The 14,554-nt window shown below is 40.4% G+C and overlaps 1 protein-coding gene across 1 annotated transcript in view; it reads right to left on the bottom strand.

The window, feature by feature from the left end:
• The window catches only part of poc1a (POC1 centriolar protein A), a 43,901-nt gene that overhangs the window by 12,548 nt on the left and 16,799 nt on the right, over nt 1–14,554 (bottom strand). The window lies entirely within an intron of this gene.

Genomic DNA, 14,554 nt, shown 5'->3' with positions numbered 1-14,554 from the left:
TCCCAAGAGTAGACAGCTGTGTTATCGGTATTGAGTGTTCAGTAGACACTGGGATGTGTCTTATACCAACCATTTATTGCTTTTATTTTAGTATTTACATTTCAAAACTATTTTATTAAAGGAGACATATCATGCTTTTAAATCCTTCCTTTTTACATATAAATCATACAGTTGTGGTCTATACAACGCGAAACTGCAATGCTTGGGTCTGAATTCCTCATTATTAGAGCTCCACAGGCCCCTTTTCAACCCCTTTTCTGATGTGCTTCTGAGAGCAACTCGTTTTGGGGCGGTCTCTTCAAATGCAAATGAGACACTTCATACCCCTCCTCCTCTCCAGGTTGCAGAGGTGACACTCGGTTCAACGCCACCCTGTTCGGCCATCTTTGTAGTTTGATAGAACAGATACAATTATCTAGCGGCGCAGAAACTTTATATTCACACATTATTTACAAAATGTCAACAACGGAAGATTTGTCCATCCAGCCATACATGTTGGAGCCAGAGTCGGACCCGGCGGAGCGAGATGAAAATGACCATGATGCACCTACAGAACAACGTCTTCATATGGATGTAACGCAATGGTGTGTTACTATATTTACACTAACTTCTCCATCCATGCCCACTACTACAATACTGCCTGTATTACAACGACTATTTAACACAGAAGTTACATTATAATCTAAAACGAGCACACAGCGCTAACATATGAAGACGGTGCAACTGCTAATGCTAACAAAACAATGACAGGGACGTCTTATCATCACACTTTTTAGCGTTATATACAGCTTACCGAAGTGCTCTGTTCGTCGTCTCCATAGATAGAAGGAACTGACCGCTCAATCAGACGAAGTCTTTCGGCAAATCCTTCTTTATACTGGCGGAGGTTGCTGAAGCAGTCGTCCTTAAAGTGATTCGCGCACACAAAAATGACCTTACCCACAGATGTGGGTACATTTCTGTGAAAAATAAAACTCAACCAGGCACTTCGAAAAGGTTCTGATGCTGGGAGACGGTGTAACGAAGCTTGTGGGTTACTACATCCAACAACCGAACATTTCGACTTATCCTCTCGTAACTTCGGTTGGACTACAAAATCGCAGCGAGAAACAAAAATGGCGGATTGCTCGAAATGTCGATGTCCTAATTTGGCAGTTCCGCTGAGAATACTGTGACGTCATTGTTCAAAAAACGTAATAGAGAATAGAAAAATCGAAACCGATCGCAAAATATGACCAAAACAGAATATAAAGATATCAACGGAGCACCTGAAGAGACTACTTTGAACTTTTCTGTACTTCTAAACACTCTAAATATACAACAAAATGCATTTAAGGGCTAAAAAAGTGGATTTAGCATGATATGTCCCCTTTAAGGTTAGTTCTGCAAGGCTAAAATAGAAACCATTCTAATAATAAAAAAAAAAAAAAAAAAAAAAAAGCTCATACAAGGACCACAATGAGAGAGCAGATCATCAGACACATCCAGTTCTCAGGAGAAGCCACATGGCATGAATTCATTTATGAGCATTTGAGCCACACAGTGGCATCGATACTTTAACTTGAGTACGATTTACCTGATCATACCTCAGTGCAGTAGGGTAGAGGCTCCCCTGTTCACCAGGATCCCTAGTTAGAGTCCGCTTGAGAAGCTTTGTGTGTGGAGTTTGTAAGTTCCCCAGGTTTTCTGTACTCCTGTTTAATCCCTTGCTGAATTTCCCTAAATTTCCTTAATTTCTCAAGTTCTAACATGTTGGAATTAATTGATAATAAAATAAGTGGAAGCTAAAAAGGAAATAAATACGGAGAAAATCATATACTGTATTATTCATGGAGAAGGGACAGGATTTATTAACCTTTACTTCTTCCCACTACTTTTCATGCAACCTAAACATATTGTTCTGCTGTACTTAGTCACTGTTTCTTTGTGTCTTTGGGTAACTGGTGTTGACTGTTGATGTCTGATTTTGAGCATGACCGAAGTACAAAAATGAAATGAAATTTCCCCTCTGGATGGGAATATGAATACGAGTGTTTGTGAGCCTGTGATCAACTACCAACATGTTCCTGATCGGCTCCATGTGTGGGAGACGGATGAATCGACATCATTGGTTCCAGCTTAAGATTCTTCCACAAACTTCCACTACCAGACCGAAACTGTAAAAAGAAAGTTCTTACCCAAACTGTCTGAAGAGCCATTCTGTTGCATTGGAAGCAGGCAGATTGAGGGTGTGACACCCTTTGCTGTTCTCACATTGCTCATAATACTGACAACCGAAGGGCTTTGTTTACAAGTCAACAGCTCAATCACCACTGTGAGACCTTATTTAGAAACCACATAGTTAATTAACATTCCTATCAAAACACAGGTTTTTCATGCAGCGACTATTGTGAGGAAACAAAAAAAAAAATACTGAGCCTATGAAGAAATTAATCACAAACGGTTGTTTGTATCATTTTATTTTATGTGGTTACTACCAGAGGTATTTGATACTGAACTGTTTTTCTGTCTTCAATGGAATTCTCCCTTAACGTTACCAGCGATTTGTATCACAGACTACATGTTGTGAGACTCTGACTGTTTTACTGTATGTAAGATCATGGGACATTAATTAGAAACTTAAAGTAACTTTTTGTTTCTACAAAACTATAAAAATACCAATATTTCCCTGAAAATAATTGGAATTAACTCAGTTTCAGCTGGATATCCTGTGATTAAGACTGTGATAATTAAAAAAGAAACTGGGACCACAAAACATTTGAAAAGAGAGAAACTGCTGCTGAGCACTTCCTTACAGGGTGAGACGCCGACACTAAAGTCTCCCGTCAGTCTGCATGTGTTATGATTAACTCATTGAAGCATAAACCCAAGATGGTGAGTGACCACATCTCCCCGTCCCCATGTCTGTGTGACTAAATCTGTAAACACCTCTTTAGGTTTCTTCTTCTTTTTTTTGTCTTCCACTTTGCAGACCCTCGTCTGGTTGTGTGATGATGATGAGAGTGACTATGCGTAACCTCCGCCGCTCCAGCGAGGACGACAACTCTTTTACTCATCACTGCGCAACAGGAAACCTATTCACAGTCTGCCGAACACGGCGTCAAACAGCGACGCTCCCGAACGAAGCCAGACGAGCGGAGCTGTCAGTGTCACACACACACACACACACACACACACACACACACACACACACACACACACACACACACACACACACACACACACACACACACACACACACACACACACACACACACACACACACACACACACACACACAGGTAACAAGAACTGCCACGAAAATAACACAGGCAGCGGTTCCCTGCAGTCACGTACAAAGAAGCTGTGACATGTTCCTTGATAAGACACGGCTGCAGTGTCATACTTAGTAAGATCTGACAATGTGAACCAGTAACCCGTGTCAAGGAGAAGTATTGTTCAAAAGAAATGATACTGACAAGATGGGAAAGTGCTTAAGATTGTAGCCTGCGAGACGGAATTATAAACAACACGACTTATTGCAGGCAGGCAGCCCAACAAAACAATGTGAATATAAGCGAATACACCCCGGATCACACAAAGGCTTCACATCTTAATGTGGTTAAATTGTTCAAATAAAACTGCTCATTTCAGGGAATTATGTTTTCTCATGAAAGTAAATCAAGTCAACTCTGATTTATTTACACAGCTCAAGAGTGGTTACTGCAATTCTGTTCATAACAAATAAAAAAAGATTATTCCGTTTCTCTGGCTAAACTGTAATATGTACCTGCTGCGTTCGCCCCAACTGTTTTCCTGAATGCTCCATATGAACTCATGCATTAAATAGAGCATTCTACTTTGTATTGACAAACACAAACGACATGTTAGTGTTTTTCTTACTTATTTATCAGCCACTTTCTGGACACCCGAGGACAACGAACAAGTTAAAATACAGTTTAAAAAGCATCCAGGGATTAATGTTTGGGACATTGGGGGGAAGGGAGATCCAGATTTGGGTGAGGGAGAACCGGGACTTGATGTCGGGTAGGCAGTCTTGGGAGGGAGGTGGGTTTGGTAGTAGAGCCGAGTGTCATCCACATAGCACTCAGATTGTATAGTGTATTTATAATAACAATAAATCAAACAGCAATTGAATATATTAGGAGTGGCTAAGATTTGCTGCTGTTTCCTTCAAATACCTGACAAATATGTACCCCTTAGTTTATTCAGTTAAAAGACATTTGGAATCAGATTGTTACACAAACTGTATTTAAGTCATATTGAGTTAATCGATCCTGAGTAAAATCAGTGCGACCTCAGTGCGAGGTATTGCAGTTTTTGGAGAAATGCAAAGTTTTTTGTTCTCGGAGCTCAAAGCCATTCGTCCATGTTCTTCCATGCTTTGGCCACACAGGGTGGCGATGATCTCAGAGCACATACACAAAGGTCATAGTCCAGACGTAAACGCCATGGCGAAATCCGACCATACCCATTTGGCTCCTCGGAATCGAGGAGTTCGACTCAAAAATAATCAAGCAATTTTTCGACATTACAAAAACAACAACATAAGTATTTGTATGGTGTAAAGACTGGTGTAAAGTAATTCCCTTAAGTTGACTTGAGTTTTTCTCATTAATAATTATCTCTTGATAAAAAAAAAAACATGATTTTTGTAAGATACTGTTGCACTGTTTCACTTTTCCCTCACAATCCCAGTCTTTGTCTGGAAATCGTTGTTTAAATGTCTAAATTTCAAGTTCAGTAAATAAGTAAATTAAAACTATTTTTCATTTTCCCCCCACTGTGAAACACTAGTTTTGTAAGAGAACAATTGACACAACCAATAATTCATAATGGCCAAGAAAATGAATAATTTGACCATTTCAGATGTAATATAGCGAATAGCAACAGAATCTTTATTTGATTCAGGATTTTCCGGTGATTTCCAGCGATACCCTGAGGGGCCAGACAAGCACAGCGAAAGGGCATCATATACAGAAGGTAAATATGGTGAGGGCGTGTTTATTGGTTGGATCTCCATAAAATATTTTATAGCATAAGTTAAATCCACATTACAGGGCCAACGCTTTATTAGTACTTCTCTGTATATGCATATGCTCATATTGCGACTGTTATGGAAACAAAGATTAAATCTTCACACTCCAGAAGTAACAGTGGGTTAATGTCACACGTCCACCATCTACACGGCCCAGTGTCCAATGTGTCCAATGTGTCCAATGTGAATATGAACGAAAAAAAAAGAGAAAATGTAAAACTGTTTGGGGATTTGAGATTTTGAACACTCGGAAACTTGGAAATAAAATATGAAACTTTGTAGTATGTGTCTAAATGTACTGCATTACTTCATGACACTAGAAATATGGCCCACATGAGTTTTCCAGCAGCTACTTTAATTTAAAACTCATTTCCTGGAAGAACTACGTTATATAATTTCCCAACACGTCATTACTCTGATGTTTTATAAGCCATGTAGTTTTGTTGACCAGAACCATTATTTGACAAGAACACGACAACCTTGAAATTATACCAAACATTTCCTTTACACAGCGACTCGGTGAGAATATATTTGAAAAGGCAAGTTAGAGGTAAGTTGAATGGAGAGAGAGAGAGAGTGACAGAGGGACGGGGAAAATAATAGAGCTGCTCTGCTGAGTCTACAACCTTTACCAAGACTGGATTAACTCCTGTTGAGTGGATGACTTACAGCTTTGTATGAAACAGCTGCTTAAACACACACAGACACTAACCGCTGGGCACCACATGCTCATACAAAGGCTGAGGTAAATATGAATAGAGACAAATATACATACATGTGTCACTTCTATGTATAAAGACTCAAAGCTAAACATTATGGAATGCTGAGTGAAACCCATTAGGACACGCATGGCTCCTTTTTCCATTTATAAAAACCTCTCAATCATTATTTTGACAGTTTGGGAGGATGGTTATTTTAGATTGTAATTGCTCTGAACGTGTTTTGTATGTATGCCTGACTCTTTAAGAGGCAAGGCGCAGACATCACTGTCCAAGGCTCACTTTCAACCCGTGACTGGTCCCGCTCCGTCAGCATGAACACAAAAAAGCACATCAAGACGTGCAGAAAATTTGGGAATATTGAGTTTAGTGAACGTTTGGCAAACTTGATAAAAATCTGCCAGTTGAAGGGGAAGGAATTTTGGGAAAAAATGTCATTAGAAATGTTCTAGTTCTTTTGTGCTTCGGTCCTGTTTTGGAGCAGGTGGACCGCTTTGCGTAGGCGATACCAACACATGGCGTAAAAAGGCCTCAGAGTGCTTCAATACACCTGTTTTATTTTTAACTATTTTTTTAACATATGTATAGATATGAACTTACAATTTCTTTTTTTATAAGCATGCATAAGCTGACCACCGTTTGCGACATGTTGTAAAGCAGAAAATGAAAACAGTCCAACAGCCACTTGGAATATCTGCAGTACCGGCCGATACAATCAATTTGACACGACATCAAAAGAGTAAACAGTGAAGCAACAAACTGGACTGTAAAAAAGAAGAGAAGTTGGCCGAGTTCATCGCCCTGGACGATCAGGCTATTTTTTGTGATAGAAAATCCAAAGCTTTTGAATTCCTGGTATGTCCTGCCGTCTCAATACTGTACGTCACATATCGCCTTGCCAAGTAAGTGCATACAAAATCACAGCTTCAGTGAAAAGTTCCACCTTGAGAGGTGATTTCAAAACAGTGAGAGTCTCAGGGTTCAGTGGCTCCAAGCCTTGTGGTCACGTAAATGGACCCCCAAAACACAAACGTCATGGAAATGGAGCTTTAGAGCCTCCAGATCATTGTTGTGTTAAAGGGCCTATGTGTGGTCAACAATATCTTAAAAACTTTAATCTTCTACGCTCATTTAAATGTAAACTAGATTTAATTTTGCTTTATTTGTTTTCCTATAATTTACTCATGTAAACTGAACACGTCCGGCACCACCGTTTTTAATGTGGGACAAGGGGAAAACCCTGCTGTGCACAACTGTACATATACACGTGCACGCAGACAGTGGAGCCACCCTTCTAATGAATCACCTGGAGTGGAAAAACCAACAGTGGAAAATTTCCTGAGGTCAAAATTAACTCTTTAGTGTGACAGAGGCAGCCATCAATGGAGCCTGCAAGCTGTGTACAAAACCACTCATCGAGAGAGAGAGAGAGAGAGAGAGAGAGAGAGAGAGAGAGAGAGAGAGAGAGAGAGAGAGAGAGAGAGAGAGAGAGAGAGGATTAAGAAATTAAACATTAATTCTCACATTAACTTCAACGATTTCAGTCTTCTCCACCAGGTCAAATGAGCAAATATAAATTGTGACTCTTTAAAGACTTACAAGGCTGTACGTTCCAACCCCAGTAAAACAGATCAAATGTATCTTTTTCTTTTGGATATTACCCTTGAAAAAGTCTTCTTTGAACACCTTTCATGATTGATGGCGTACTCTAATCAAGTAATGATGAAAAGAAAAAAAATAAATCAAACTTTTCACTCAAAGGTCTGAAACATAAAAGCCATGTCGAGAGCACGACAGGATTTGGTGAGAAAAAGAAGCTGCGTTTGTCAACTGCTTTTCCATCTGTCCATTTGGGTTTAATTCAGTTCAAGGACTTGCATCACTACTTTCTTTAAACTCTCAAAAATGGTACCCAGAAGAAGAACACCAAGATATGTGCCGTGTACAATCCTCAGTTGACCCTAAACATGTGCTTCTAGTGGCATTCTGAATTACTATGGTAAATGTTCTGCTTTAAATAGTTTCTGAAGTCATTAACGTAGACGTCTCATTTCATAGAGAGAGAGCTACTCCAGCCACGAACTTAACAAACCACATTTAAGATGTAGTTATTTCAGTTCTGTCTTGCTTATAGAAGGACATCACAGTACATGAATAGAAGTTTTTCCAATGATATTCCTTTTTCCTGATTCAGGCCTTAAAATTTACACAAAATTCACAACCTGGTAGCTGAGCTGAATGTGTCCTCACAAATGGATAAAATGAACTTAAATATTTTGGCACTAATTATTATAAAAAAGAATAAAAAATAATAGTGAGAAAGGGGAATGGGATCAAACAAGAAACAGTTCTTTAACACGGTATGTGTATGTCGCTGTGTTCATCTGAGACCTAACATGTTGATATTTGGTAACAAACTATTGATGGTAAACTGATGATAAGTCACTGAATTGTTTTAAACCTCGACATCAATGACGCTTGTGAGTGATTTCTGTCATTTATGAAAATGGTGACAAATGATGCGTAATTGTTCTGCTGTACGTTTCTCATAATTACAGAAACACTGATTCATTTCTGGCCGCTTTGTTTCCAAAAACGCCTCATCAAATTAATGCACTTAACGTGTAACAAATGAAAATGCATGAAGAAAACAGACACACAAAAAAAGTGATCTCTGCATACAAATCAAGTGACAGTGATTGCAAATGTGTTTTTAGGCTCATTGTGTCTTAAAAGTCACTTTTTTGCATATTGTGGAAAAGTGTGACCTGGTAGTTTGTTTTTTGTTGTTTTTTTTTAGGTTTTTTTTAAGTCCGACTCCAAAAACTCAGAAACAAAAAAGTCTTGTAACATAATTTAGCAACACCTTTTGGTTGAAATGTTCCACATCCAAGTTTGTGTGCCTGTCCTACTTATGTACTGATATAGGTGCTGTTTACACAATGTTTAAAAATGAAAATGGGAAATTCTGACAACGGTGCTTCTGTACACGTGTGTGTGGTTTTAATACAAAAACAAACAATGGCTCCAACTGGTGGCCTGGCATGAAAACTACATCATTTTCGGGCCACGTTTACATGTACCCGGGTTTTTACAAAAACGGATATTTTACGTTTGAAAAAAAAATATTATTTTACACGGACCTCGTATCCACCTGGTTCAGAGCGACTATGAGCAGCCAAACCTGTAGGGGGCAGTGAAACAAGAAGGATGAAACCATGATAGCCAATCAGAATGCTGGAAAAAAACCCACAAATTGACAAATTGTGACGTAAATATCCGCCTCGCCCCCTTTAGATGCAACCGGAGACACAGAGTTTATCCACATCTTCACTGTGGCCGGAGTTTCCAGGAATCATCGTTTGTGGTGGGTCGTAGCAGTTTTTTTCAAATACCCGGGTACGTGTAAACGTGGTCTCAGTGTTTGTGCCGTTTCTGTGTAAATGCAAAACCTTTGTGAAACGAAAATGTAAAAACTGACCGTTGTCATGTTACCAGGTGAACGGGGTCATAGTGGAAGCTTTAAATTAAACAACATTGAAACTTCAATGTGCTTAATGCATGGCGCTCAGGGCGTACGTCCTGGTACGACATTCAGGAGGGTTTTATCTGTGAACAAATGCAGTGACTGCAACAGTCACAGTCACAGTCATTCCATTCACGCAACACGTATGTACCGAGCTGTAGATAATGGACTGCAGGTGTTGATTGAAGTGGTCACTTTGACTTGTCAAACGCAGGTGTAACTAATAACGTGAGCGATGGACAGAATTCCACGACGCTGCAGCGCTGCGAGAGCTCGTTCCTCACGCTGACTCACGGGCACATTTTAATGTAACCCAACCATCATTAATGTTACCGGCATTAGTCACGCCTGTGCTGTGACACATGAAAATATCAAATCTCAGCCTGTGTTGGAATCATGATAAAACTGTAAAACTATTATGTGTAGTAATGAACACGCCATAAACACACAAATGCACAAAATATACAAAGTTATAAGGTAAGAGAGTTTGGCTCTCCAGTTGGTGGATACTGCCATATCTGGCAACGCTGGTCAGCGTGTAGATTCATTTTCAAGTGGTTCTTAAAAGCGAGTCGACGAAATCTAGACAACATGAGGAGGGATAGAAGAAGGAGAATGAAGTAAAAAGAGAACACAGCTTTTAAAAGCTTTTAACATTTTGGCGGAGCCGCTTCCTCCGGCGGTGATCCTTGACGTCAGAGGCGAAGCAGTCGCATGTAGAAAAATATCAGAATTGGTACCACATAGGATCGAGGCCTGCGTCTGGTGTGAAAAAAAAAATCGTAATTGCCGTTTTCACACGGCCACAAACCAGGTCGGATATGAGTCACTTGTGAGTAAATAAAAAAAACCCAGAATTGGGTCGCGTTTCCCTGCAGTGTGAACGAGGCCTTAGTTAACCTCAACATGAGGCCAGGGTCAGTCAGGATCTGACAGAAGAGACAACTGTGTGCTTTTCTTTGTTTGAGAAGAGTAACCTTTCCCCCGTCATGCACGCTCGCTCATCTGGATTTGTTGGGTTTCTCTCTGTTAAAAGCACCTAGAAATGACTGTGTTGTACGCGGTGCTACATAAATAAAGCTGACTTTGTTTGTTTCACCTACATTGCCCCGATATCCAGCGATCACTTTCACTACTGCCTTGCAACGGAGCTGGATTAGAGTTTTGTGATTAAAGCAGAATAATGACTGCAGCATGCAGGAGTTACATTTTCCCCCTCGTTTCCTCAGAGAGCGAGTGTTTTCAATAAGGGCCATCTTTGCGAGCGTTTTCAGTGGCTCAGAGCACCATTGTCGTGTAAACGGACCCAAAATGTAATGAGAGTTTTCTGTTTTCACAAAAGTTTGGAGTAAGACTGAGCACATCAGACCACTGAATTAGGGCTCTCAGTTTTAGGGCTCCTGATATTCTTGTTCAGTAACTCATTATATTCACTCAGTGGGCCATCGGAACAGACAGACATGGTTGCTAATGTCATGCCCCGTTGGGAGTGTTTCTGTTCCTGTCTACATTTTGAAATGTCAACAGTGAGACTGGAGTTTTGTAAATGTTATGCAACTCAGACTTTTAGGAAGTTAGGAAGTTCATGAAGTGTGAAATACTGTGTAACTGAGAATTTGTGTTAAAAATGCTTCAAAACGGGTTCCAGTCTGTCAGTGTTTTTATGACTAGAAGCAGAATGTAGGGCACACACTCAGAAATCAGGAGATATAACATGCTGGTGATTTGATAGTATCATCAAAATATAACATTACGATTTATTGGAATCAATATAATGACACCGAGGTATGTCACTAGTATATGCAAAGGAAACACATCTATGTATTTTTGTAATATAAAGATATTTAACCAGGGCACCTGCTTAAATACAGCTGATATCTCCGCTATATTTCGTTAAAATCGACATTTATTTACATGTCATGCATATAATTGACATTATCTCTTATGTATTTGGCTTGTCTGTGGTCTGTCTTCTTCGTGGACTCTGGTTCTGAAGCTGCAAGTTTGTAATCCATGCATCTTTGTTTGTTGCTATAACACATCCCATTGCTGGGACTCCTACTTCTTAAGCTGGAAGTTTCTTCCCTGTAACCTTGAGGTCTTCCTTTATAAACCACAGACGCTGGACCATGTAGAACTGTTGTTTCTATATGTATTTTATTGAGGTCCTGAACAGTCAATGTTCAGGAAAAGTCAGGTGATTATGTTCTGACTGATGCTCAATGAATCAAACCAAGATGAATTGAGTGTATTCCAACAACAGTTTTAATGCTTCTCACTTTCATCTTTCGGTTTCTCCATGACTGCTCACTCCCTCTGCCACCTGCTACGTTCATTTCCTGTCTTCTGTTTCCCTCCATCCATCCATTTCCTTTGATCTCCATCTCCTTCAATCTTTTGTTTACCAAGGATGAGCAGGTGTCTGGTAATGGCCCTCAAGTTTTCTCCCTCCATTATATATTCTCCCGCTCTTTCTCCGGGTGTACTCGTGTCGTCTCGCTTGCTTGCTGGCACGCTCGCCCTGTTTTTCCCCACTTTACCTACCTTTCACTCTCCCCCTGCTGGCTCCACGCTGATGCTCTCTCGCTCCACTAGACCATTAGGCTCTCTTTAACTCTGCTGCAACGCCGTCTTCAACACTCCCGTGTCACACCCCCTGCCTCTCCCCTCTCCCCTGCTGCCAAATGCATTCAACTCCTGCCGTCAGAACAATGCCACCTGCCTTTTCATCCCAACATGCAAACACACGTGGCCACGAACAACTGCAGTGGGAGCCTGGCTGACTGACGGATAATAACTGGTTTCACTACTTCTCTAAAAGTCATTTAATAAAAAAAAAAGGTAACAGGGATAAAAGTTCATCCAGCTCCTGCAGCCTCTGAGCCGCCTCCCTGCTCGTGCCGCTCCACGTCCTCGAGCTGAGCCGAGCCGAGCAGCGCAGTGGTTTGTGTGTGTGTGTGTGTGTGTGTGTGTGTGTGTGTGTGTGTGTGTGTGTGTGTGTGTGTGTGCGTGTGTGTGTGTGTGTGTGTGTGTGTGTGTGTGTGTGTGTAGCTGTGAAGGGAAGCCTGCTGCGAGTGTGCAGCTCGTCTGTCTGCACACGTGAGCGGGGAAAAAGACCCAGATGTGAAGCTAGAGACAGAAAACGAGGGGAGGGAGGGCTGGATGGAGGGATTAGGGTGGATGTGATCAGAGGGAGCTGATCTGCCTGTCAGCAATGGTTGGGCGCGTGCACACACACACACATACAAACGCACGCACGCACGCACGCACACACCACTGCTTTTTATGCTCTGACAACAACAACAACAAAAAAAAACTAAAATTAAGATGTGCTCAGCTGTGTTGAGCAGAGACAGTCTGAACCACACACACACTCTCAACCTTCAGCTGCAGAGACCCCGTTTTAAAGCTGGCTTATTGTGTTTAACAAATAGGCCTACATGTTCCTGGTACAGTGCCCATCACTGCAAATTATCATGGAGAATCACATCCAAGTACATTAAAGGATAAGCATATCAAATTAGCTTCTTATGAAATCCCCGTGGATTGGTTTGTAAGAGAGGAGTGGACATGGGTGGCCTTTGCCACAGTATGAATAAACACAGTATTACCATCTCGTAAGTCAATTTCTTTCTGGGGAAATGAATCTCAGCCAGAGGCAACGTCGCATATTACTGGATGTTCAGCGGTACAAGAAGGGACGGTTATAACTCCCATTTGACATTACGCAATGATTGTCTTCGATTTACCTTCATGATAAGCTGACAAAGGATCCTGAGGTTTTCTGGCCTTATTGTAAGATACAGGTGTATCTATATATTAATGCTGACAGGAGGACAAATGAGCAAAACAAATCAGTTAAAAGACACGGCAGGGACTCATTCGTTCACATAAAAACATACCAGCCACCGAAAGCGTCATTTAGTTCAAGTTAAAGTTTAGTTAAAGGTTGTTTTTATTTCTTAATGTAGAAAAATACTATCAGATACAAGTTTTTGAACTGCAGGCATGATTTTGTCCAATACTATATCGTTTACTTCCACCTCTACACTGACTGTAAATTTGACTCTTTGACTTCTTTAATAATTTTGACCAAAAACAAAAAACATTTAATTGAACCACAACAACTTGTCGTGTCAATTCATCTATCTTCTATACCGCGTTTGGGTAGGGGGGGTAATCAGCTCCAACGCCCTACAGTGTTTTGGTTTTCCCTCAAAGTATTTCAACCCTTCTTCATAGAGAAGTAACTGATCACATTTAGGCAAGCGGCTGGCATTTTATACCGTCTCTGCTTCCTCTCTGGCGACACGTGCGCGAGACATGTGGCGGAATCCGAGCGATAAAGAGAGCGTATTAATAATAAATTATGAATTGATAAATTATACATGAAAAGGGAAAATCTAGGAAGCCTGCACTTCCAGGTGCAGCTCCCGCCAGCGCTTCAACCGAAACAACTGGCTGGTGACAATCTAATAAACAAGGATGAAAGAAATGTCAATGCCAGGAACTCACAGAGGCTAATGAGGTTAGTGTGTGTGCGTGTGTGTGTGTGTGTGTGTGTGTGTGTGTGTGTGTGTGTGTGTGTGTGTGTGTGTGTGTGTGTGTGTCTGTTGCAGTCAAAGCATTTGTTCTATTTATTCATCATTTATTATTAAAAATTGGCAAAGGTTAAAAGGAAAGGAAGATTCCAAATGAATGAAAGATAATTATCTCTTTATATTTATAGTTTTTAATTAGTTTCAGTTTGATTTGTACAGGGGATTTCTAGGATTGTTTCTACAAGAACAGTAACACGAGAAAAGATGTCAACGAGAGCTAAATAAATTTAATGTGTTTCAACACAGGAACCTGTGAAACCCGGTTTGTTATATAAACTCTATTTATAGCTTTTATGCATGAATGAACAGATTCGATTGTTCAATAATTGCAAGGCCTCGTCAGGTCACGTAGTTGTGAAATTACAGCATTTCTTCTTCACAGTTTCTGATATAAAGAGAACAACAGATGCTTTACTGAATGCAACATTAATACTTCACATTAAACAAAGACGAGCGACAATCGAGAAGAAAAGGAGCCAGTAAGGATGTACGGTAATAATCAATTTAACGACTACATGATCACCTCGAGTTGGTCCAGCACCACAGAGCCTCCAAACAACATTTTCATCAAGTGATTTTATCTACAAAATCAAAACAAATGTAGTTGTTAAAGTTTGTGATTAAAGGTTCTACGGGGCTCCTACTGAACAATTTGAGAAGCAATTTTTAA

This window comes from Lipophrys pholis, assembly GCF_963383615.2.
Source record: "Lipophrys pholis genome assembly, chromosome: 4".
NCBI classification, from domain to species: domain Eukaryota; kingdom Metazoa; phylum Chordata; class Actinopteri; order Blenniiformes; family Blenniidae; genus Lipophrys; species Lipophrys pholis.
Note: the sequence above shows the minus strand (reverse complement) of the source record. Positions and strands in the feature narration are given on the sequence as shown.